Below are 24,792 nucleotides of genomic sequence, written 5' to 3' on the forward strand. Positions count from 1 at the left end.
TAGCAAATTGCCTCCCTCTCTTTCCTCCTCGTTTCCACCATCCCACCTGCCCCTAACACCCCCATTAAAAATCTAACTGGGGGATTAATTTATTTAAACTGGAACAAACAAAGAAATTCACTCTAGGGTATGTTTTATTTTTCAGAAGTCGAAGAGGAGACACGGTGTTCGAGAGAGACTAATGTTAGATGGCATAATAAAGACAACCTGAAGGACCTGAGAGCCATCATTCGCTCAAAGTGTCAGCAAGGTCATCTGGCTGAGGGATGGTGAGTCTGTTATTTACATATGCCATGGGCAATGAGGTAATAAGGTCTGCTTAGTTTCTCCATTTTAGTAATTTTAAAAAGCGTTTCGACAACCATTAGCAAACTGACCAGCAATCTGTTTAATTTGCCTACCTATTATCTGCTTTAATGCTTGCATTGACCTGGTAATCTTGCACATATTTTTAAGACAATAAAATGAAGATGCTTACTGTACACCAGTGGCCTATACACCACTCCAAAGTATCAAACTATATCGCCACTGTAGGTAAGCTTAATCTCAACAAAAAAAAAAAGATTATTTCATATCATATGTCATATCATATTTGTATGTACAACAGTTTCATTGCATTTAGTGTAACAAACATGTGATTAGGGATGGGTACCGGTATCCGGTGCCATGATGGCACCGGTTCTGACATAAACGGTAGTAACCAGACCGAAAAGCAGCGCACATTTCGGTGCTTTATTTCGGTGCTTTTTTTCCCTGAGATGTCATACACTTTGAATTCTAGCCAATCATTTTACGTTTCCGAGGATAGTAGGCGGGCCCAGGTACGTACGTTCGTTTAGAGCAGAGCTACAGATTAAAATGCCCAAGGCGAAGCGGTCAAAGTCTGGCTGTACTTCACAGCGAAAGATGCAAACTCAGCAGCCTGCAACAAGTGCTTTAAGGTGATACTGTCAAAGGAGGTAACACCTCAAATCCGATGAAACACCTGGCGACGCATAGCGTTTTTTTTAAAGCTGAAAAATGCGTCGTATTTGATAACTTGCTGCGAGACCTCACACCGAGCACATCTACTGCTTGTGGGTTGCCTGTTATCGGACCGGAGTTAGCAACATCCCCCTAAACCCGAAGAGTAGAGTCCTGGCCCCTAGCCCTGCCAGTGTAGCAGAAATGATGAGGATGATGATGGCAGCAGCAGCCGTTCTTCTCTGCGTGAGTAGCTTAATGTTGTTCGTGTGTAATTTACGTTGAGTAGGCTAACCACGTTATTACATTAATGCATGTAAGGTGAACTAGCAAACATCATCATAGCTACATGCGGCTGTCTTCTTGTTTGATGGCAGATACTCCCTTCACCCTGGCCAAAAAGGCTAAAATGACCAAAGAAAAAGTGGAAAACAGTTAAACATGAGAGGTTTTTGGACAAAGTTTGTGTTTTTTCCATTGTTTAAGCACTGCTTCCAGCCAAGAGTGATACCATATATGCCCTATAGCTGCAGAAAAGGCTAACATTGTTATCTTTTTACAAAAAAACAGCTAAACATGAGAGGTTTTTGGACCAATTTTGTGTTCTCCATTCTTTAAGCACCGGTTTGAGCACCGTTTAAGCACCGGCACCGTTTCAAAAGTACCGGTTTGGCACCGATATGTGATTATATGTGATTATAATAACATTGAAAAAAAAAACCCCAACTAAATAAGCAGTTTAAAAAAGATATGACTCAGCTCAGATGCCTCACATGCTGCTCCTTGCCTTAATATGTCTAGTCCTTAGTCAGGGTTTTGAATATCAGGGTTAATAACTCACGGAAGGATCCAATCCTCAAGATTACGTGTGTTTGATTTTGTTTACACCATCTGCCATCAGATGCAATTGAATGTACTGCATGGTATAATCTGATACATCCGGGGGTGATGTTTTGCGGCTGTTGTGTGTGTGTGTGTGCCTGTGTGTGTGTGTGTGTCTGCGTTTGTGCATTAGTGTGTGCAGTGTTACACAGCCCATAGCTATCCCTTAGGAATTGAAAATAGCCTGCAGATGTCCTGCAGGAATTTATCCCAGTCTTATTGTGAACCATGTTCTCCAAGTTAAAATTGACTTGTTATGGTGATATCACATGCATTTTACTGAGGCACTAAAAAATACTATGCATACGTAATAAAGTGCTTTGAGTCTGTGATCTTTTTTCTGTAAAAACATGAATCTCTCCTTTTTTAATTATTTTTTTTCTGTTTCCAGCTACAGTGTAACAGTGCTACTGAAACATGAAAAGTTGTTCTGGCTTTCAGAAGACATGTCATCCTATTAGTATTATTATATGATACTATATTGTACCTGTGTAAGCATTTACCACAGCAGTTATCACAACAAAAACACTCATATTAATATTCCAATCCAAGTTTGCCATTTAGGTTAGTAAATGAGTTGGTATATAAGGGGTTAACCGATAGGCTCAATGAATTCTTGTGAGGTTTAAGGGCAAATACGGGCAATTAATGTGATTTCTTTTTAAAAGGGATAAGTCATTAGTATCAATTGGCCTTTTGTAACAGGAAATACAGACTGCTTAGTGAAAACTGCTCTTCCAGCAAAGAGTTCTTAATCTTTGTTAGAGACATTTTACTCAATAGGCTCACTGATTTTGTGGCAAGAGTTTGGTAAAAGACAATAATTGTTATAATTCTAATTTAAAATGCCTGAAACGAGGAAATGGGTTCGCTTAGCTGCTAATTAACACATCATATACTGATAACATAATCTTCACACGAAAAAAAAAGTGTGCATCATCATCTTGATGATCACCAAGACTTGTGAGAAAATAGATGATCTGACACAAATATTCAAAAAATAAGAAAGCAGTAAACGTCTTCAGAGCACAATATCTGGTTCTTTTATTAAAACGTACAAGCTTGTATACACAAGATGTTGTTGTAAAAGTAACTTTGACTTTCTAGGTGTATTTGGGACACATCTAGTCTCTGAGCTCACAGTTATGGCACAATGTCTGTTAAATGCAAGCACAGATTAAAGATTATACTGTTGACAAAACTGAAAACATAATCTGTAGCTTAATTCAGTTCACTTTTGAATTCTGGGTCAGTTTTGATTGAATTCAGCAGCTGGTTTCTAAATGAGTGGAAACACAAAGCCCTTTTAAATTCCACGACATTCCAGTTCATCACTCTTTCTAGTCCATAAAAATGGTGTCTAAGTCTTTTATAACACATGTACTTGGATCAATCTATCTAAAATACATGACTTCTTACAAACAACCGTGATATTATTATAACTGGTGACCATAACATTGAGCTACAGGGTTGTAATATTGCCCCGGAGAATAATGTGCTTCTACATGAGGACATAGTTCAAAGAAAAAATTTAATGTCTCCAAATCCAGTGGTCCCTGACACTTTCCAAGTCATTTTCTTGTCTGAGCATGTTCATTTCCTGGTCCCCTCACATTAATGAGGCTACCGTGCCCACAGTGGATCTGCTTGTTTTTGACACTTTGGGTTTTGTACAGAGAAAACAAAATATTAAATATTAATTGTTGATTCATTGTTAAAATTCAAATGCTCATGGTTAATCCTTTTCGTGATTGGACAGAGGCAGAGAGGCTCCTCTCTCGTTCCAGCGTTAATGCTAATGGAACTTTCCTGGCTCCAGTGGACAAGCATTAGCAGTATCCATCATTTCCACAAGATATTTGGCATGAATCCAGCACTGTGGAAGGAAAATGTGTTTCATGTGTTCATACACAAAATACAACAACAGCAAGTTCTTCAAAGATGTATCACAAGACATACAAAAAGAGGATGTTACATATGAATTATTGTCTCTTTTTTTTTCATGACACCCCAGAGCATCTTCAGTTCAAAGAGGTAGACTAGTAATAAATATGTCACTGGTACCAAGCCAGGATAAGGCATTACTAGCTTTAAATCCCTCAGCACTGATGAAAAAAAGACTTACTGCACACACAGAGAAACTGGTACTTTCAGCAACACAAAGACCTTCACACACACATACACAAACTTATACTTTGACAATAAGTTGTCAAAATGAAAGTGACCTTTGTGGTCTAGTTTCACAGGACAGATGGCAGCCATCAGCACAACACAATGTGGTCTAAGAGGCTGTATTGGAGCCCTCCCTCTTTTCCGCGTCTGTTTTCCGCGTATTTTATGTCCATGTTCATTATTGCAAGAAAACAAGGTCAAAACACAAAAGATCTGACTTTTTATCATTTTAAAGCAGCATTATTCATGCTGCAGTGATTGCGTTTATATGTTGGTCCACATTTCTATTTTAATTAGTCAGCTATTAATGTTTAACAGCAATTCAAATTTACATTTAATCTTAAGAAACAGTTTTGCTTTGCCCCTATTATATAATGGGAAAGGAAAGTGCTCTTTAGAGTGTTCCTCCAGCCCCTGCGGTTTAACAACTAAAGATTTGGATTAACTTCTTAAAATGAAAATATTACTCTTACGTCTGCATATCTAGGTTGGGGTTTTTAGGCATTTCCAAAATTTAAACTCTCTTACTGCACTAAAATTTGTAATATGCAAGATTTAACAATGTGTGAATTTTTATGTTTATGGATGAGTGCATGTCTATATTGGTTTTTCCCATTACAGTATTTATGCATACACTTTGTAGACTATCTGTAACTGTTTGCATATGATAGTGTGCTAGTCTCTCTGAGTTCATTTGCTCTAGCTTGTGTACTCACATACCTCCATATGTCTCATAATCCAGGAGACTGGCACACATCATAGCACTGGGAGCAAGGGAATTTAGAGCTGTTCTGCCACATTCATCCGTCTAAAGAAACAGACAGAGAGAACTTATGTGGCAGTGTTTAGCATATTACACAAAATAAAGAAAGAATTTGACTACGCACTGGGAACGGCTGCCTTACTGAATGAGGAATCAACTGTGGTGAAGATTCAAAGGGCCAATTTTACACTAGCTTATGAGAAAGGGAGTAAATAGAGGGATGCACGGTGCCTAGAGACTGCCAGATGTTACACAAGGGAATTCATCTGCAGCAAGAGTGACCATGGGTGGAATAGTTCTAAATTGGCTCTGAAAAATTGGGTCCTCACATACAAACAGATGAAGGGAATATTTGGGATAGAGTGCTTCATGAAAAATGGTTGTCAGTTTATTTCCTTGCATTTTTCATTTCTGCTGTTCTGTTATCAGCCGTTTTCCTGCCTCTAATGCTACAACAACACATGGCTACTTTTTATCCGGTCGTTAAGTGATGACGTGACGAATCCTACTTCCGGGCCTAAAGTAGTCTGCGTTTAATATGGCTTTTGTGTTGTTAACATGTTTAATGTTTTGTATTTTCTTCTATTTAATCTCAAAAAGCTCCTAAAACAGTCAGTGATCACTGTTGACCTCCCTCGGCTTTTATTACCGCTAATCATTTATTTAAGCTCAGTTTTTAAAACCTGGATGTAACTACAGCCCAGCCCATGCAGCAGTATATTAATGACTAACCTCGTATTGTGGATGGATTATCTCAGTTGTTCTCCTGGCTGAAGTTTGGTCCTTTTACAGCATCCTGCCATGCGATTACATTTGTTCCTGACCACCGAGAACAACTTTTATCGAGTGGAAAAAAAGTTAGCTTGTTTATTTTATGCTAACATAGCTGTGTCGCTAGCAGTCACGTAGCACATCATTATATACCAGCTAGCCAAACTTCAGTAACCCTACAAACGTCACTGCTGTTTAGTTTTCTGTCTTCATTTATGTTGGAAGTGATAAAAGAGCTGTACGTTTTAATTTGTTTCCAAAAGGCCGCAGTCAGGACATGCTATGTTGTATTTAGATTGAAGCTAGCGAGCTAACTTCCTGCTAACTTTTAACTCCGTTAAATGTCATAAATTCCGTTTTCATGGATGCCTGGATGTTAAACTCAATTGTTACACCTGGTAGAGCAGAACGCTGATCATTTTATTAAAGATGAAAGACTTTAGACAGTTTTTCAACTCTCAGTAATGCCATAGTGATCGTTTGATATATGGACCTGCAGCGGAGTTTAGGCCCAGACACGGCTAGTGACGTCAGACTCAATGACTGGATTGTGTATCTAACTTTAGATTTTCCCATTTTGCTACAAAACTAAATAAAACAAAGAAACAAACTAAAAAGAGTAATAACTGAGTCATTCCTCTTCAGATTACATCTTCACGACTACTATTTTGGCAGATTTTGTCTCTAAAATGTGTCTTTTTATGCATAAAAAAAGAGTCTGTTCAAAAAATATAAACTAATTAATTAACATTATAACATAGAAATTTAAAAAGGCTGTATTGTCATGTCAGTATATATTAACCTCAAATATTACTAAACATTATTCAAAGTTATTCTTCCCCGCACACAATATTCTGCACACAACACCCAATAATGACTTTAGGGTTTGCTTGTATAAATGTGTAAATATTGATTCAAAGAATGTATTTAAAAATATAAATATAAAATGTTATAAATGTGTATATAACATTTTACACACGTATTCACAGCCTGACATGACACTCAAAGTTGAGCACAGGTGCATCCTGTTTCCACTGATCATTTGTCAGATTTTTCTCGACAACTTGGCTGGAGTCCACCTCTGGTAAATTCACCTAATTGAACATGATTTGGAAGAGCACACACTTGTCTATATATGATATCATAGTTGACAGTGGATGTCAGTGCACAAATCAAGCAATGAAGCCCAGGAATTGCCTGTAGATCTCTGAGACAGGATTGTATCAAGGCACAGATCAGGAGAAAGGTACAGAAAAATTTCTGCAGCAATGAAGGTCACAATAAATCACAATGGCCTCCATTATCTGTAAATGGAAGAAGAATGGAACCACCAGGCCCAACTTGATTGAGCTTGAGAGGTTCTCCAAAGAAGAATAGAAGAAACTGTCAATAAATATGTGTACCAAGTTTGCAGCATCATACTCAAAATGGCTTGAGGTTGTAACTGCTGCCAAGAGCTTTAACCGAGTACTGAACAAGGGCTGTGAGTACTTATATCCATGATATATGCATATTGGTCATGGAATTTTGAGGTGAGAAATCAATTGATCCCATTTTGGAATAAGGCTGTAACATGAGACATTATTATTTAAGGTGTGATACAAAAAAAGCTGTCTTCAGTTTCAAGGGATGATACAAATGTTAGACACTGAAATAGTCTGAATAATAATAATTGGCAGCCCTGGATGCTTGATATGGCAGAGTTTTACATGATATGTCCTTCCTGACGCAATCCCAAGGGGGATGCCTACTTCAACTGAACCAACATATATAACCTGCAACCTGCATGTCCTTTATGAAGACTACCTAAGATATTGGATTTGATTTGCTGTCAGCCTTTATTAAGTCCAGTATGAACAGTAAAGTCAAGTAAAGTTGAATTTAAACAAAGTTGAGATTAAACTTTGAAAAACTTAAGAACTACACAAGTAAAATTGTTACAGCTGAGCTTACTTGAACTTCTTCTAGCTGGTGCAAAGACATTTCGTACTGTAATTCAAAGATACTGTGTAATCCTATAAAAACAATAAAAACATACCCAGTTTGGGACTGCTGTGCGTTCAAACTCTGTTATCGCTTGAGATGTTGTGGTTCCGTAGCAGATGGGAGAGGCAAGAGGCAACAGCATAGTGCAGTCTGATCATTACACTGGGAAAGTGTTTGTGTGTGTGTGTGTTTGTGTGTGTGTGTGTGTGTGCAACCTTGAGGTTGAAAGAACTTCTGGTGTAATAATTCTGTGTGTTAGCTATGGCAGGTGGTTGGCATGCTCCATGTTGAATCTTTATTGATCTGTTATCTTTTAAAAAGTACAAGACAGGTCTTTTGTTTGTGCATCACAGAAAGTGGTGATAGTTGTGGAACTGATGTGGACATTACCGTTAATACCAGGGCAGGAATGTATAGTTAGTACATGTAGTACATATTTGTCTTACAGTAGATGTTGTTTCTCTTTTGTTTTGAACTATAAATATAGTAACTGCCCCTATGAGACAAAGAGTCAGACTATGACTGCTACTATGAGTTGGGCATTCAAAGTTTCCCTAAGTCATTGTTCTTTATTTCGGAAGCTTCCCTCATTTCTTGTGAGTTTGGCTTTCTTCTTTACTCTGCACTAGTTGAAGAAAAAAGAAAAGGGAAAAAAATCCAGAGACATGAAGCTGCAATAGAAAACCTGTTAGGTGCTACCCCTTTCGCAGATGCCATAGTGAACTAAGCAAAGGGATCTTTAAGGGAGCAAAGGGACTTTTAATGAACAGGCACATTATTGATCTGTGGACAAAACAGTCGTTAATTATGTGCGGGTGGAAATTTAATTGAGGGAGTGAAAGAAGGTCTCTGCTTGCTAAGCTAATGCATGGTCAAGAATGAAGAGAATTTGATTGAGCTCTGTGCCGTTGGGGTAAAGGATGAGACACAAACGATCACTCAGCCAATGCCTCTGGATTTTCCCTGCTCCCTTTCTCTGCCTAGACCTTTCTTTGTCTTTTATCAAGTGCCGCTTGTGTCATTCAACTATTCCTTTGTTTTCTAATTAGGAGGAAATGCCTTCCATTGACTAATTTTCCTCACCTTTGTGTTCTCTTTTGCCATCTGTTCAACCCACTCTTGCCAATCTTTGTTTTGTTTTTTAACCTGTATAAATGGCAGGAGTTAAGTGCCTAAAGAATCCGGAGAACGAGCATATTGACTCAACATGTGATGTGTGTGTGTGTGTGTATATTTGTGTGTTTATGTATTATGGCATCCATCTTTCTGGGGTTTGTCCAATCTTGTGTATATCTCTGATTTGTAGTTGTCGGTTATCATCAGGCAGTCAACTGTTTTATGGCTCTGCTCACTGAGCCATATTATGTGCCAGCAAAATCTCCTCTATCTCAGCTGAATGTCTGTGTGAACCTTCTGAAAATTGATGGCCATTTAATTCAAATGATTTTTCTGTTAGCTTATATTAACTAAGAAACAAATTCAAAGATTGTGACAAACCATTGCTAATTACAGAAAGGTGGAAACGTTTAATTGCAGTATTAGCTCGTCTCTTATAATGAGCAGTAACACGGTATGAACTTTTCATTCTTGCATTTTCTGAAGTTTAGCCGTTCTAAATAAAGGCTTCCAAGTACACAGCCATATAACAGCACACTGCAGACGTTTCTGTAGCTGAATGAAGGTGATGTTCAGCTGAAGAACTACATTGTGTAATCCCTGCAGGGGATGAGTTGTGTTGCTTATCCAAGAGTGTAGAAGCTCAGCGTGACTTAGATTCTCATTAAAGGAGCTTATTTATCTCTACACTTCCTAAAGAATCAAGGCTGGCGTCTTGAAGTCTTTGGGCTGGCAGCAATTACCATACCTATCAAGTAGCTTCATAACACCTGTTCCGTGTCATAAGAAAGATGTGCCAAGCTATTACTCAGTTTTCACAAGGTGTAAGTACTGAATGCACTCTCAAAATGGGTTTATGTGAAAGGATCAATTTCTTTGCATGAAAAAAACCCACCCATTTTAGTAGTTAAAAATATAGCTTTGCCATGTTTTGAGAAAAAAGCTTGTAGTTGTGAGGCTTTTAAACCTCTTGTGTTTGAGAATTTTAACGTTAACTAATTTTACAGATATGCTTTGCATTTGCTAGCATTAAGTTTAGAGGCTGTTATTCTAAATTTCATCCAGCACAGATTTGTTGGAAAGGGCTACTTTGAAAGAAAGATAATGAAAGACATTTATCTTACAATCGCTATGTACTTTCCCTTTCCCCCATACTTTTTTATGACTCTCTTTATGAGTCTAATTTTGCAATTCTCATGCCATATTCACATCATATGGCACACATGAGCTCCGTCTCCAGAAAAAAAACATATTTTAATGTAATTTAATCAATTAAAATGATCTTCGCTCATCTTGCACCTAGTGATCACTTAAATCAAGTTGCCGTCACTGGTTAGCCCTCAGTGATCTAGACTCTGACTTGAGTGGGATCACTAATTCTTCAATGAACAGTTTTATTCATGCTAAAATGATTGTGGGCAGCTTCAATAATAACATAAATCATATTTGTATGAGTCCTAATCTGAACTTCTGTGTAGTTCCTAGGAGTGATTGTGGATGTATGATAAATATGTACTCTGATCGTATATGATGAAATACAAAGCAACTTCTTGAGCAGAGGGTATTCAGCATCCAATTTAGCATATGAAGAGATAAATCCATTTTATTTTTTAAACCTTTTTAATAATGCAAACATTCCTCACGTAGTGTCAGAGACTTGTAGTAGAAGTTTTTTCTGCTGAGTGTATTGTGCGACTACTAGCCATAATACCCCAATGCTGCTTGGAGGGCTATTACTGTCATAGTAACAGGGGGTCATTAAATGGCTAGCAGCTGTGACTATTTGTTTTCTTTTATGTTACCTCAGTCCCGCAGCTGTGTTCTCTGTGTATGAGCACGAAGAGGAATATATACATGATTGACTGTGCAGGCTTGTGTGTGTGTGCATGTATGTGTAGTTATTTATTTATTTGTATGGGTTTTTTTGGGTTTTTTTAGGGTCATAACTTTCCATTGCGCTATGATAAATACACAGTATGAGTGATCATGGGGCTTTAAAATCAAACTATGAGCTGGCCCCTACCAGAGCACTACACGCTGTGGTCAGACACATAACTGATATGGATCGGTTCATGGCTTATTACTGTATTTCTCTCTCTCTCTTTTGTCTTTAGTTAGCTGCTTTTATATTTTTAGTGTCCCGTAAATCATTTAGGACATGAAATTGTTGAAGGCAAGCATTGAAATTGCAGATACTCAGTGTCATTTTACACAGTTCACAGAAAAGGAAAAAAGAAACACTGACCTTCACTGACCAATATAGACATGCACTCATCCATAAACATAAAAACACTGACCACTGATTTCCAAGCCCAATAAGTGTTTTTATAAAGGTTTTGTTTAAGTTGAGATTTAAAAATAAATCTTCTTTTGTTGTCTGTGAAGCATGTAATTGGTCCCAAATTTCATCTGGAACAGATGTTATGGCCCCACAATGCCTTAATTGCAGCATCTAAAACAGGGGTGTCCAAACTTTTTTCACTGAGGGCCACATACATAAAAATATAGGAGGGACTGGGCCACTTACTAGAAATTAGGTATATAACCTTAACTTTAGTGTATTAAAGTTAGAAAAATCACTTAAAAGTGGTCAAATGTGTTATATTGTTGAATATAATGAAAGACAAAAGTGCCTCCATCACAGTTTTCCATAAATGGATCTTTATTGATTTATTCAGAAAAAGCTTTGGTAGCTCATTCTCAGAACAGCAGCCTCAGATTTCTTCTTAGACAGAAGATTTACAGCACAGAGAAAAAACAAAGGGGAAAATGGGACGGGTACATTTCAAGCTTGTTGTTTAAGTTATTAGGCTTAGCAAAACATCTATTAACGTCTGTTTGAAACGGTTATCAACATTAACAGACTGAACTGGACTTAATAACAGGAGTCCATATAATTTTAGTAAATTATTGTGGTGAGTATCAGCTCGGGCTGCCCCAAATGATTATTTTGATAGTCGACTAGTCACCGATTATTTTTGCGATTAGTCGACTAATCAGATCATGCATCCATTGGACATAAAACGTACAGCTTATTGCTCCAGCATGCATCTGCTCTTATATAACTACCATTAGCTTACAGCTTTAAGTGTTTAAGATATGTGCTAACTAAAAATAAAGACAAGATGATAGTGTATTAAATTTTAATGAAATTTGCAGATTGTTTCGGTGAAGTTTAATAAACTCAGCCGTCTGCTCCTTGCTATCTAAAATATAACAGGACACCGGAGGATATTCTCGAGCATCTCACACTTAATCAGTTGTCTGCTTGACGTTTATTCAGCTGTGTGAAAACTATAACTTTAATCTCAGCCAAACCGATTTACAAATAAAATACAAAAAAAAGCCAAAAAATAACATTTTGAAGTTATCTAAGTGACTTATATATCATGTTTAACCTGAGTAGCGAAAGACGGCGGTGGGTTTGAAAACGATTTGCCGGGAGTCCGGTGTGCTCACGGGCTCTAGTGAACCTTGCCCCCGGCTAGCTATCGAGCTGTTGGGTAACAGACGTCTCCGAAAACGTCGGAGCGCTTTTGAAAATATGTGGTGTCTTGATAAACTGAGCAGATATTTGAAGTTTACACAGCTACATTCTCCCCTGAAAATATGTTAAACGTTTATTTTGTGACCCAGAAAGAATAATAAGAGTAATATTAAAACTAACTAGCTGCCGCCATTGTTGGAAACTGAGCTGGGCTGCGCTATGAATTCTGGGACAGAGCTTCTTCTTCTTCGGGGTTTAACGACAGCTGGCGTCCTTGTACATGCAGTGCTGCCATCTTCTGTTTCAGTCCGTTATTACACTCTTAAATCCTACTACTTATTCCTGCATCGTTAATGATCTTACAAAGCTTCAAACGACGCGTCGACTATTAAATTAGTTGTCGACGATTTTGATAGTCGACGTAATCGTGACTAGTCGATTAATCGTGGCAGCCCTAGTATCAGCTGCGCTGGGTATGTAAATCGGGCCATCCAGCGGCGGTGCTGATCCGACACCACTCGTGGCAAAAATCCGGACAAATGTCACTTGATCAAGGAGCAAATCTGCATCAGATGAGATCAGCTGACTTTGCGTGTGCTGTGCACAGCAGTGTGTGTACTCTGTGTGTTAACAAGAAAAACACATATAAGAAAGTGGTGCGCAAAAGCAGGGTAGTGACAGAATTGATGCGCATTATTGATATTTGAAGCATGTGTACCTGCACATGCATGCTTATTACCACACGGGTACTGTGGAATATATTTTTTACTCACCTAAAGCGCTCGTGCTCTCGTCCACTTCCGCGCAAAAAAATTAGCAGCTGTGCGGCGTCTGTACATCGGTGCTCTCATCACATGCGATGGAGTAAAAATCAAAAGCACAGCTTTATCAGTCAGTTGCAGTTTAATGTTGGCTGACGAGTCTTCAATGCGTCGCACAACTGGATTTCTGGACATGCTGACGTTGTTGAAGTCCTGCACTTTTTCCGGGCACATTATTTCGGTGACTTTAATGAGGCCGTGTTTTATGAGGTCTCCATCTGATAAAGGCTTGCCATGTCTTGCAATGAGTTGGGCGACCTCATAGCTGGCTATTGTAACCTTTTCCTGGACAATTTGAGCACGAAAAAAATACTGTTGCTGACCCTGCAGATAGCTACCCTTTGCTTTAATTTCTTCTCTTGCTCAGCACCAGTGTCGGATGCATAGGCCTGATGTTTGGTTTCATAATGACGTCGTACATTATACTCTTTCATAATTGCCACAGTTTCGGTGCAGATCAAACAGACACACTTCCCCTTGAATTCTTTGAAGAAATATTCACTCTCCCACCGTGTCTGAAATTTTCTGCATTCACTTTCTACCTTTCGCTTCTTTGGTTCTGCCATGTTTAGTAACTTGGGGGTGAATTTCTTCTGTGATTGTCCTTTTTGGTGGCGCAACTGCCTTGATCAACAGCAGCTCCCCCTGGTGTTAAAACTAAGAAGTGCAATACACTCAAGCAAAAGTTGAAGTGCGGGCCGCGGTGTAGTGGTTCTCAGTGTGTGGCGCGCCCCACAGATGGGGCGCAAGTTACCTGGCAGTTGACAGCTGCAAGACATGCGGCTGCAGTTTTTCGACTACACCCTACACACATCAAAAACAAGAACAGGACCCAGTTTGTTCTGTTTTAAGCCGGCGAGGCATGATGCCTCTCAGGTACTTCCGCCTCCCCCGCAGCCGTGCCACAGACCATGCCCTGCCAAAAACAGGCTCACTGCAGCCACTAAGAGTGAAAAGTATTAAACTCTCACTAAATTATATATTTTTAATCTCTGTTCACAAGTTTTTGGATTTCTTTTTTTATAAGACGAAGACTGAACTTTATTTTTCCATGTTTGTCAGTGTTCGCATTCTGTTTAACTTGTTGCTTTTTTGAAGAAGTGCTGCAGGCTGACGAAGCAGTCTACTGACAAAAGTTACAAATAGTTATTTGAAATGAAAATTTTTAGTTTAGAACAAAAATTACCGAAGGAATGATTGTGAATGAGTTTATTATCTAAACAAAGTTGCTGCTAGGCTTTTCTGTCATTGTTTTGTTCAGGTGGGGCGTGAAAATACTTCTTCCTGCCGTGTGGGGAATGATGCAAAAAGTTTGAGAACCACTTAGGGCTGCTCAATTAATCAAATTTTAATCACGATTACGATCTGGGCTTTCAATGATCATTAAAAATGATCGTTAGCCCCTCCCTCGTGCTTTACTCTCGTGCTGCTCCGTGTGGGAAATCGAGCGCACCTCTCTGCATTTCGAACATGTGTCACAACAATTAAGAGCAGCGGTCCCCAACCTTTTTTGCGCCACGGACCGGTTTATGCCCGACAATATTTTCATGGACCGGCCTTTAAGGTGTCGTGGATAAATACAACAAAATAAAGCTACACTGTAAAATCTAATTAGTTCCCAGAACTCAAAAAAATTTAGGAAACTCGTTGCCTCAAAAAACTTGAGTAAAGCTTAGCTAAAAATGACTAAATTAGAACAACTTATTTATTTTGAGTACTCTGTACAAGCTCATTTGTTCCCAGAACTCAAGAAAATTGGATCAAGTTTACGTAAGATGACCAAACGACTCACGGACCGATACCAGTCCGAGGCCCGGGGGTTGGGGACCGCTGATTAAGAGGACCCGAGGGAAGCTCGGAAAGCTAAGCAGAAGTTATTTGGAGAGGAGAGTGACTGCCGTTGGTTGAAAAGAGAGGTAAAAAAAACTTCAGTGGTGTGGAAACATTATGGGTTCGCGGAGTCAGACGTGGATCAAGTAGACATAGTGTGTAAACTTTGCTTAGCTGCACCACAGAGCAACACTGCAAAGTTCACAAAACATAGATGTTTACATTTTTCATTTATTTTTTATTTTGCAAACATTTGCACTGTTATCAGTATTTGCACACTATTTTATATTATTTTTTGACAATCTTTAAAGTCATTATTTGATACATTGTTATTGTTAAATAAATATCGTCAAATAATCGAGATCTCAATTTCATTGAAAATAATCGTGATTATCATTTTTGCCATAATCAAGCAGCCCTAGAACCACTGGTTTACTGTTAGTACCTAAAGTTTTCACAGTACAGTTGTGGAAATAGACAAAAAAAATAGGTGATATTATCTTTAAGGCATATTGGTCACACTATCAGCTAAAGCAGAAAATAAGGATTTTTGCAGAATTTTGTAGGCAGGGGTAAGTGATCAAACAGATTAAATAGACTTTCCTATTAATGTGACATAAATATTTTTATGTGTGAGATGTATGTGATGGGTTTCACATCTCTGCACTTACCGTATAGTTTTCTATCACTCATCACTATGTAGAGCAAGGCTGAGGTCAGAAGCAGCCATTTACTCACAGCATTGGACAGGAAAGTCAACCCACGCACACACTACTACCTGAACACCTTCAGGGCCTTTCTGTCTCTAACTTGGAAGTGAAAAATCATTCTATTTTTCTCAGCTGTGCAGGCTGAGAAGTCTTTTTTATATAAGGCTACAACTCTGTTTCCCATAAAGTTGGGATATTGTAAGATGCACCAAAATGAAAATCACTATTTAATTGAAGCTATCACAGGTGTTGAAAACAGCATATTTTATCATTTTTGGAGAAAAAAAATATGCCTTTAAAAATTTGATACTAATGCCACTTTTTGAAAAAAGTTCAGATGGGAACCTGTTTACAACTGTGTGCCTCGTCTTTTAAAATATTAAAAAAGTGCTTAGTGCTGTTTCAAAATGTGCCAAATCTTTTCACTGGGTGATGGTTCATGGGTATTTTACTGTGGAGCTATGTGTGCAGCGTGCGATTGTCTTAGTTGAATAAACCAGACTTTTCCCGAGCTGTGTGGCACCATATGTTGGTTTAAAAACTGTATAAATCATTCAGCATAGCATCCACAAAACATCATAGAATTCATAGAATTCAAACATGCAAAGTCGTAAAACAGTGATAAAAACTGTAATCTGTCAGACCACACTTAGACAGTTTTTCATTTTTTCTCAGTCTCAAAATAACTCAGATGGCAAAGGAATCTGTAGATCTTGTTTATATATTTTTTCTTTTCTTTATTTTTTCATGCATTTATATAGTGATATACCTAACATGTGGTATTCACTAACACTGGCTTTCAGAAGGGGCAAATTAATTGTAGGTTACTGTCTGTTTTTGCTGTGCTATATGAGTGCCAAATCTCACAAGCAGTGAGTAATTGTTTTAAGCCTTTTTTATTTATGTACACAAAATTTTTGAACATACCATGCGCCATATATGATGGGTAAGGGCTTTGCATTTTACATACATAAATGTTATTCTTTTTCTTTGTTTTTTTATTTCTTTTTTCCCAAACTGCTTATCCACAAAGGAACAGATATGCTTACGGTCTACGTCAGCATTATACAGCTACTGTTTGTTTATTAAAGAGGCACAGTGTCAGTTTTGGTCTGTTGGTCTAATGTGTTTGTTAATGTTTTCAGAAAGCAACATTTTGTGATGAGAATATTTCAAATATAATTTACTAAGAATTTTAGAAAGAAATTTACTCCTTATTGTTTTGAAATTAACAGAGGAAAAGCAAATGCTTAATGTAACTGTATAGTTGATACTATGTTATGAGAACAAGTGCATAATAGGGACTGGGAAATCTGTGAGTGTGGTGCCAAAGCTTTGGCTCAGTCCTGTAACTTTTCACTAAGCCCTTGCACACCATGTTTAGAGTTAAGCCCCAAAAATACAGGTTAAAAACACCAAGAGTCTTTTTTTCATTAACACTATGCCATGCTGACATGGGCATGAGGAATACAGGAAGTCAGAGACAGAAACCATTGGATATTATAATAACAATAATAATAATAATTGCACTGTTAACGCAATTATGATGATCTGCAAATTATTATTTTTCTTTTACATTTTACACAGCGTCATCTCTCCTTTTTAGGAAACAGGGTTGTAATTTATTTTTGATTCAAAACCAATTTCTTTTCACTTATCAGGCTGTTATAGCCTCTCATTTCTCATCCGCCCAAAAAGTCTTGAAACTTGACAAGAGATTTTCAATTTCCAGCAGCAATCTCTACTAACAACCTCAGCCTTCCAGGATATATGGGGCTATTACCATTCATGGGAACAACAAGAAACAAGATGAAGGAGAAATCCCATAAGACCAACAGCAAATGCATAGTGTTGTCTCCTTATGTTAAATCAACATTATGCTCTGTTTAGAAATATTTTCTGAAGCTTTCCTCCCACTGTTTGCATCTCGGGTGTCTGTGAAATGCATTTTTATGTGAAGTAGGATTTGATGAGTGGTAATGCTTGATTTTGGCAAGGCAGCACGGCAAACTTTGAAGATACTGATTGCTTGTGTCCTCCACTCTAATGCTCTTGTTAATTCCCCAATGAAGTTGATTGCCACATTCAGATGCACAGAGAAGGTTAGAGAGGAAAACTGTTAGTGGTGCAATGACAAGGTCCTGCAGCAGCCCGCCATTAATTCAGCTACTGAGTTGTTTCACCTCTTGTCTTTTCCTCCTGTTCTCTCCCTCTTTGCCTCTCACCCTATCTCTCTCCCTTTTCTGTCCCTCAACTGCTTCACATAACATTTCATGAATTAAATTAGAGCTTGCGAAATCTTCAGACATGCTTATTACCGGGCTGGCATTGTTGTAATGTGTCTGACCTTGACCTGTTAAAGATTAATCCAAGCAGACAGGGCTGAGAAGGCTCCCCAGCTGATTCCCATGCAGAGCACAGACAGCAGTTGTGTTTACCAATCTTAGATGGAAGAAGAGAGCAAACAAGTACCAGCACCACACTTGAGGCAAGCAGTACGGACTCGACTCACCGTGTCGCACCTGACAGTGGGAGAGGAAATGTGTGTAACTGTACGTACGTGTTAAGGATGCATCGTGTGCGTATTTTAGTCCTTAGTGCAACGGGTAAAATTAAAGGAACATGCATCCACATCCAGCAAACATGTCTATGAGCTAGGCTTGGCTTTATTATTGGCCAATATTTGAGCTCAACTACGTGACTCACATTCCTACGTGTATATCTACGTGTATGGTTTGGAGTATTTTTTCTTTCTTCTTATTCTGTACATTTTTTAAAAATTCTTCATAATCGTCAATACAAAGAAAACTAAACATAAAATTCTTGTAAGTGTCCACACATATTCATCCAAAATCCAAAATTAGCTCAGAGTTGTGCAAAAGACACAGGTAGTAATGGTCTTATTTTTTGTTCTTGTGTTAAAATGGTTTTAAAGACACACATGCACATACATAGATGTTTCTGTGTAATCTCGGACTTACATTTTAACAGGTAAGAACAATGTATTTTCTGTTTCTCTTTGTTAGTTAATTACCCACACGGGCCTGCGCGCACCACAGGAGGAGAGGGGGGCACGGGGACCCACCAATCCACCTCCTCTACATAATTTCTTTAGGGATTATTAAAGTATTCTGATTCCGATGGTGATTAACTTTAAAATCTCTTTATGTCATGCATGTTTCTGTTTGTTTATTGCTGTATGTTGTCACGCACTGGTCTGGTATACTGCAAAAAGCTGACAAATGGTCTACTTACTACTTGTTGACATGCATAGCCACACACACAGGCACAACTCTGGAAACCTTTTGATTTTGTAAGAGATTGTGTTGCTCAACAACACAAGTTGCTCTTGTGTTTTTTTTTCTACATGCACTTGCCTCTGTGGCTGCCATTGTTTTTTTCTGACCATCATCTAACACAAGCTTTTTGTTTGATAGCATAGCTCTCCCTTTGTTTTTTGTTTTTTTTCCTACCATCTATTTCTGCAGATCCTTCCATTTCTGTTCTGTTCTGTTCTGAGCCTCGGTTTGCCTTTGCTCTCATCATCTTCAGTGTAATCGTCATCATTACAGCCCTGCTCATCTGTCCATCCAGGGTGTCCAACTGCATTTTCAGGCAAGCATTTGCCAGCAGACAGAGCCTGAATCTGTTGTGTAGTCAAAAGCAGTCCAATTTAGTGCAAGCATCTGATTTTTAATCACTTTAATATTCGTGATTTTTTTAATATATGTATATACCGAAAAAAAAACATTAGCATTACACAGCATATTTTGTAACCATAATTAAGGCAACATTATAATTCATGTACCAACTGTTAGTACTGTTATCACGCATATATTCCATTCATATGCAGGCATCCTAAGGTGAAAAGATGTTTAGCAGGCTGCATTGTTTATCTAACCATAGCACACATTACAATGGGACATATGCTATTTAATGTGTGGAATGCAAATGTAGTCAAATTTATACCGGCTACAAAGCCACATAACCAAAAACACCTTCGCAGATTTGAAGTGCAGTGGAATACACGCGTCGTGTTATTGATTCCCTCATCCCAAACTAAAATGATATAGCAAGAGTATAGTCTTAAATGATACGGTGAGAAATTTTGAAAAGAAGACTACTCTGCTCCTATGTAGGTCATTAGTTTTCAAAATCCTCTGCTCTCAACAGTGCTAATCGGTTGCCTAAATTTAGTAATCCTGTTGGCAGTGAGAGCAGAGATTCTCAGAGTTTGGCTTTTGCAACACTTCTGAGGAGCCAGCACAAATGTTGTCTTGGTGGTTTAGCGAGTTCACTCATCTCAACATACAGTAAAAGCTGAATTGTTTGTGTTTTAGTTTTTCTTTCACGTGCAGATTTTTTTTCAACTGCATATTTGTGCATTTCAAGGGTTTAAATACTGACATGCTGTTACCATTGACATCAAATCAACAGTTTATAAGAAGTAAATATCAAATCAATAAAACTGTCATGACATGCTCAGAGAGTTATCACAAATAAATGAAGAAATCTCCCAAAAAACAAACAAACAAAAAACAATTAAATTGCGTCATTTATTTAGAAAATATAGTTCTAAGGAGTTGAGACATACATGGAGGTGGAGTAACAGAGTCAACGTGTAGCAAATAAGGTGAATGCATAATCTCACTCAGTCTATCAGTATTGTATTTGAATGCAGCATGTCAAAATGTGAATACAGTTAAATTTAACACAGAGGTTTAATTGGGTTATCTTTTAATGCTGAACTAACTTAATAACTTTAAACAATTCATGTCACGCACACATGTAAAGTTTGAGACCAAGTCTATTTAAAAACAAAGCTGGAAAGCTGTATATCTGTCACGATCCTGGGTCTTATGACCCAGCGTTTTGAGTTTTAGTTCATTTTGATGTTTTTAGTTTAGGTTTAAGCTTATTAGATTTCTATGTTCATTTGCTTATTATATTCCCCTTGTGTTTTCAACCCTTGTGTTAAGTCTCCTTTATTCTTCATGTGTTTCATGTCTGTTTCTTATGTTGTCAAGTTTATGTAGTCAGTGTTTCATTGTTTCCTATTTTATTTTGAAAGAGGTCCTGTGCTTTGGTGGTCTGTTTTGCTCTTTCCCTGTGGGCGTCGTTATGTTCATGTTGTGTCTACTTTGCCTTTCTGTCCCATGTTTCAGCTTCCTATGTTCTGTCTCAGTTGCTGTTAAGTTTACATGTTTTGAGTTCAGTCAGTGTGTTTCCTGTTTTACTTTGAAGGTCCACGTCTCATGTGAGTGTTTCTACTTTTGCTTCCCTTGTCTCGTCCAGCCTGATTACTCCCAGCTGTGCTCTCCTTCTGTGTCTCATTCCCTCGTTATCCCTCTGTGTATTTAAGCCCTGTGTTTCTCTTTGTCAGTGTCGTAGTCTCCCTCATGGCTGTGTTTCCCTGTGTGTCAGGTTATCCATGCCCCAGTTTAGTTTTGTTATATTTTTCGGTCCATTCTGCAATAAAGCAGCTTTTTTTGAGTTTAATTTCATTGTCGTGAGTTTTGCGTTTGGGTCCTTCTCCTGCCTGTACACTGCCGAAACATGACAATATTACTTCTCCGGCATTTGCAACCAAGGCCCCAAGTGGCCACAGTGTTGAAATCTCCATCCTTTCCACAAGTGCTCTCATGCTTCTCTTTACTCAGGCTCCAATTAGTCTAAACTTTCCTTGCATTTTCAACGCTGACTCTTAACTTTACTACAGAAATATGGAAAGCAAAACACTTGAATCCCTGTTTACTTCACTCCCTTTTCAGCAAACGTAGCACATAATATCGCTAAAAGAATCTCTCATCTCTTTAAATTGTCCTTCATTTCTGTCGTTTTTTCTTGCAACTGCTGTGATTAATTCTTTCTCTCTCTCTTTCTCTGGTATTTCTTGACCACTTTTCTGCATCCTCGTGTCTTGGTCTCTCTTTTCTTGTCTTTGTCTCTGTTCTTCTTTTCTCCCTCAGCAATGTTTTGTGATTGGCAGCTGAAGCTTGACTGCAGTTGAGTTAATAGAGAATAGAGAGGAATACCTAGAGGATTTACAGCTGAGTGGAGACGCACAAATAAGATAATGACTTGGGAATAACAATTTTGCTGCACCGTTTGGGAAGGCACTGGAGAGAGAGAAAGAGAGAGAAAAGACAGACAAAGAAAGTTACAAAGACAGTGAGGAAGAGAGGGGCAAAGGGAGGCAGGCATAAGTGAACAGATTCCAGGGGCGGCAGACTTAACAAGATTTTTCTAAATTGGAGAAAATAGTCAAAATCCCTGTGGGTTTTCTGAAAAGATAAAGCTTTGTATTTTTAGACGAGTCACACTGATGAACTAAAAGAGTTATTTTCCTTCCTGATGCATGTGTTTATAAGTCTGGTTGATTACTGACCATATCTTTCATATCCTAATGGGACACAATAGACGTTTTGAATATTAAGACTGGAGTGTGAGTGTTTGGTGTGGGCTGCCTCTGCATTTGTCTGTTATTAAGTTGTGATTGTGATGTTTACATTTCTTATCCAAAACAATGGCTAAGTACTAGTATAAGGACATTTATCCCACAATAGAAGAGGTGCCTGTTACGGAGAGATAACCCGCTAAAATTCATAATACCCGGACATCTCTTTAACTTTGCCAGACAGGAGTGGGTCACCCATCAAAACCATTATCTATAGTCATTTGGTTGTCAGAGTTGTTGGTTGAGTTATAGAGGCTGTTGGCACTCAGAAGGCCTTCTTAAGGGACCTAATCTCAGACTAAAAGACAAGGGCTCTTGGTGATATCATTTTCCCCCTCTTGCTTCACTGCTCTGTCCCTCCATCATCTCTTTGACATCACTCAACGCTCAACAAAGTAGTTAATGAAGCAGAAGAGGAGAGAATATTTGCCTGCTAATTAAGAAAAATGAAAGGAAGTGGAGTTTGAAAGCTGACACAGATGCACACCATAATTGTCCTCTCCTTGATGTGGGAGTATAGCAATAGGCTAAACTTTTTCAGTTCAATCATTTTAACCGTTTGTAGCGCTAAGACTTGCGTCTGTCTCAGTTTATTTGTCACTGCTTTCCCCCCTCGCTTCCTCTCTCTTTTCCACTTTTGGCTGTTTTTTGGTTTTTTTGCATTGTCTGCAAATTTAAAGACATGAGGTGAAAAATACAACTGATGCATTTGGCTGCTTCCTGCTAAAACATGTTCATCTTAAACACTCAAGCTAAAATCAGTTTGTGCTATTAAGACAAACTGCATGTACCAAATATAGATTGCTGCACAGCTTTTACTCCGTAATCATCTCCTTAATCAACGTCAGGAAGCCCACATACAAATCTAAAATGTTAAACTCAAATTATTAAAAATGTACCGTTATGCATATTTAGTACTGGGTGCAGAGGCTTGCAGGTGTGCTCAATTGCCTGTGCACAGTATAGGAAATTTCACTCATGGGGAGATCACAGCAAGAAGTCTTGAAAACTGTTTGTAAATGTTCTCTTACTAAGTGGTTCCCAGGGACCAATTTTTCACGCCGTTTCCTGACAATGCTGGGTGCCCATTATATGTGGATATGGGCTCATTTCATATTTCAGACCTCTGCACATATAAAAGACAAAAACAACATAGTCTAAAAGCTGAAAGTGCTATACGTTTTGTAAAACTATACCTGTTTAGACTATTTTTGATTCTTTCTAATCAAAAACTGATCAATAGATGTGAATGCAGAGTCCCTTCACCTGGCTTTTATTAGATGTGGTTTCAATAGAGGTCATTTACATTGTAATCATTGGGAAACAAACATAGTGGTTTGGGATTTTTCCATGTTTTAATTCTCTAGATGCATCCGGTTAGACGAGAAGTCTTAATATACAGTCATGAATTTGTATTGCTGTCTTTTTAATGGGTATGCATCTTATTTAACTAGTTGATAATGAGTCAAAATGCACATTTTTACATTTCATTACATGTTATTAATAAATTCTTTAAGTATGTACAATTTTGTAGAAGTCACTTTGCTTAATTAGCAATCTTAGAGTGGTTCTGACATTTGAAAGGGGAGCGTTGCAGAGAGACAATGCTGTGATGTGTGGTTGGGCAATCAAAGCAATTAATTGTCAGGTGAGACCCTGGGCACATTATTATATCCCAAAGGTAATATCTTTCACATTTCATTATTTTTTATTGGATCATTAATTCTCTGTCAATTCTAAGCACATAACATGCAACTGCACATCTGTTTTGACCCCAGTGACATCCTTAAACTCAATGCATTGGATATTTGTATCCACAATATTAAATAATGGACTTCCTGCAGCTGAATATGCATAAAACCAAACTAACTGACTAGTGGCCCTGATGCATCTAACCCACTCACAATAACACATCTGAGGTCCTTGTCTATAAAGCTGAGGCAGTATTATAATATTTTAGTGTGACTTTTGAACCACTAAGCACGTCAACTCAGTCATCCAATCTTGATATATGCAACTTAGGAGACTTAGGCTCAATTTTATCCAAAAGAATTCTAGAAACAGCCATGCATGCTTTTATTTCCTCTAGGTTAGATGATTGCGATTTATTACAGGTTATTATACAACCAGACTTGCTAAAAAAGAAAATGCATCACTGTAATTTTAGCATCTCTTCATTGGTTACCTATTACTTTTAGAAGTGATTTGTTGAGTTTTTGGCCGGCTCTCTACTAGCCAACCCATAATCACTGGTGATCGGCCTCTTTCTGTCAGGGCATTCACTCTTTGGAGCAAACTCCCTGAGGGCAATAGGACTTGCAAGCTCCTTTTCATCTTTGAAAACCCTCTTAAGACATGGTTTTGTAAGCAGACCTTTTCTGTGCCTCCATTTTGGGTTATTTCAATGTTGTCCTTTATAATTGTTTAATCGTCTCTTCCTAGCCTTATTTTTTATTTTAGATTTGCTTTTAATTTACCTGTTTTAAATTTCATTTTCTTTATTCCCTGCTTTTAATCACCCTGTGCTGGCAGTGTACGCCTACCTGATATTATTTCACATTTATCGTTTAAATGTCATCGCTGCTTGTTTCCTGGCTTGTCTTTGAAACACCTTATATCTTTGTCTTGAAAGGTGCTACAGTATATAAATAACATTTAATATCTATAGCATAGGACCGTTTTCGTCAGCCCTACAGCAGGTACTCACTTAATGTGTATATGATGACACAGACATGTACTGTATGCTAATTTACTTTGTTATTCTTTTGATTTTCATTATATCACTGCATATACCCAGAAATAGAAAAAACTTATAAAAGACTTGCATAAGATGT

The 24,792-nt window shown here is 38.0% G+C and overlaps 1 protein-coding gene across 7 annotated transcripts in view; it reads left to right on the forward strand.

Annotated features, from left to right (window-relative positions):
* The window catches only part of cdh22 (cadherin 22), a 187,866-nt gene that overhangs the window by 48,040 nt on the left and 115,034 nt on the right, over nt 1-24,792 (forward strand). For 6 of the 7 annotated variants that reach the window (XM_085161341.1, XM_085161340.1, XM_085161343.1 and 3 more), the window contains one exon: nt 146-269. The exons of the other annotated variant lie outside the window; for it this stretch is intronic. The gene's annotated coding sequence lies outside the window, so the exon portion shown is untranslated. The remainder of the gene's footprint in view (nt 1-145; nt 270-24,792) is intronic. 7 annotated transcript variants of the gene reach the window in all.

This window comes from Neolamprologus multifasciatus, chromosome 5 (assembly GCF_963576455.1).
Source record: "Neolamprologus multifasciatus chromosome 5, fNeoMul1.2, whole genome shotgun sequence".
NCBI lineage: Eukaryota > Metazoa > Chordata > Actinopteri > Cichliformes > Cichlidae > Neolamprologus > Neolamprologus multifasciatus.